This window comes from Morus notabilis, unplaced genomic scaffold (assembly GCF_000414095.1).
Source record: "Morus notabilis unplaced genomic scaffold, ASM41409v2 Scaffold277, whole genome shotgun sequence".
Lineage (NCBI taxonomy): Eukaryota > Viridiplantae > Streptophyta > Magnoliopsida > Rosales > Moraceae > Morus > Morus notabilis.
The window spans coordinates 499,192-501,986 of NW_010363731.1; positions in this window are offsets into that span (position 1 = coordinate 499,192).

Consider the following 2,795-nt stretch of genomic DNA (forward strand, 5'->3'; position numbering starts at 1 on the left):
TCTCTTGATTCTTGGATTTTCAAATTTAGAAACTTATTTTTGGTTCGAAATGGATTTTGATGGATTTTGAGTAAAACCATAGTAGAAATTGGAGATCTTGGGTTCTTTGGACTTGATTTAGTACTTAAAACCCGGATCTAGAGGTTTTCCTTTGAGATATTTCGATTTGGGACTTGGATTTGCAGGTTTTCCACTAATTTTCTTTGGATCGGCTCTTTTGGCCATCCTGCCTTGATTCCATCGGTCGACCTATGCGGTTGACCGGTCTATACTACATCAGGTCGACCTGTGCGGTCGACCGAAGTGCACACCACCAGTCGATCGGTGGTGTTGCACTGGTTTGTACTGGTCGACCGGTGTACACGGGGTTTGACCCTGTTTTGACCCTGATTTTGAGGAGAACCCAAATTAGCTTCGTTTAGGGACCTAGAATGAATGGATTAGCGTCTTTAATCCATGTTTTAAGATTGAAAACCCTTGAAATGATGATTTGAAACATGAGTTGATTAATGAAACTTGAAAATTGATTGAGGCACACTAATAGTAAATCAAAGGGTATAATTGAGACTAAATTGCTAAGTAATGAGAATTGGATCCTAAAGTGTGGTTTTGTATCAGTGCTAGCTAAGGACTCGGATTGAGGGGCTTGAGAAAGCGAAAGCCGGAATAGAGTAACGCTAGCCAGGTTTTATATTTACGAGGTAGGATTTCTTACCCCTTTCTTTGTGAGCCTGTTTTCAAGAAGGATTTTTGGCCTTACAAATGTTTTAAAGAAAGGGCATGTTTGCGAAAGAAAAATATTTTAACCCCCATGTCTTATGTAGATTCTGGGGAGTATAATGAACTGTTTCATAAAGTTTAATTAATGATTTCTTAAGGCAAGAGATTTTGTGAATCGGTAAACCGGCTGATGGCCTAGATAGGATGTGGAGAGTGCATCCTTGGGGGTAGGACCCGAAACCCGGCCCGGGGTGATATGGCTTGTGCACTTGGTTATGTAAGTAATTTATCATAGTATAAATTACTTGCTGATGCCTGTAATATGGAGATTTTTAGTTACAGTTCCTTTGAGAAAAATGATGTGAGGTTCCGACTGTTGTGTTGGAACTGAATGTCTTATTTATTTATTTACTTACTTACTCATTTATTTACTTATTTACAAAGTTATTTTAAAATATATCCTACTGGGCCTTTCGCTCACGTTTTATTATTTTATAAATGTTAAACCCCTCCCAGGCGATTCTAGAAGCAGTGCGGAGTAGCAGAGTTGCTACCACTAGAGTCGGTGAGGATTGTGTTCATCCTCCCTGTGTACGAATGTAAGAATTTGTAAATTTTGTAAACTCTAACATTTGGATTTGTAGACTGTGGTTGATATCTGTAATGTTATTTACGTGTCATGTATGTACAATACTGAAGATTATGTGCATAGATCTCGTGGGTGTAACCCTGAACAATGTTAGAGGCTTGGGATTTAATCTCTCCTTTGGAATGTATAATTTAATTTCCGCTAAATAGTGGGGCTCGCTTGGGAATTTCCTTAATATTTTATTACTAATCATGTTTAACTCCTAATCGGGCCTCCACGTCACCTACCCTGGCTCCCGGGGCGTGACAATTGTAAATAACTTTATATAACAATATCTTATATATATTCATGTATAAATATACACAAATAATCTACTTTTATTGTATATAGATTATCAACTTTTTTTAGAGCGTAAAATTACCTCTTACTGGGCACACATTGCTAGTAGTGGAACTTCGGGGCTGCGGGCTGCCCGAAGCCTGAATTTTTTCGGACTCGGGCGGGTAGGTCCATATGCCGGCCCGTCCAAGGTGGAAATTCGGGCTCGGGCAGCCCGAATTTTGAGACCACGCTGCCGTGTAGGTGCCGTTGACCGCCGTTCGCCGGAGTTTTTTTTTTGAATTTTTCCGGCCATGCTCGATTGCCCGACCCGCCTGAAGCCCAAACTGCCCGAAAAAACGTTCAAAAATCTGACCGTTGTGCTCGACCTAAAAATAAGCCTGAAAACCCAAATTTTGTCCGAAAGCCCGAGTTGCCCGAATTGCCCAATTTGCCCGAATGCCTGAAAACCCGTCCAACGGCTACTTTTTTGCCTGTTGCCGCCCGAATACGCCCGAAACCCACCCGAACCTGACCCGCCGAACCTAACTAGCTGTTGCACATTGATTTTAAAAAAAAAATCAAATTTTTAACCCAAAAATTCCCTATGAAATACCCCCCACCCTCCACACATTTTTCTCACTCAAACTCTCTCAATCCCTCTCAATTTCTCTCAATCTCTCCCAACTTCTCTCAATCCCTCTCGATCTCTCAAATCTCTTTCAAAATTTTTTCAAAAACTATCACATTATCCTAAAGCTCTCTCTCTCAAACCGCTCTTATTTTTTTATAATGGATCCTTTTGGTTATAGTGGTATTCCAGTTGATGCCCAACACAACATGGAAGAAGGGCAATTTTCCACTAATGAATTTGTTGTTGGGAATAGTGTCCTAGAAGCATGAGATGTAATAGGATATTTATTATTTAATTAATAAAAGAGTTTATTCATCATTTTATGTGCATATATTTATGAATATTTTATGAATATCAAATGAAAATTCCGTGATTGTTTATGTAACCTTAAACATAGTATATAAGGGTTATATACGAGAGGATAGTGTTTAAGGATAATAATAAAAAATATTGTTCATGATGAATTTAATTAAAGTTCGGAATCTTTAATTAAAACATTATTAATACATGTCATTCTCATTTAGAATGGAACGG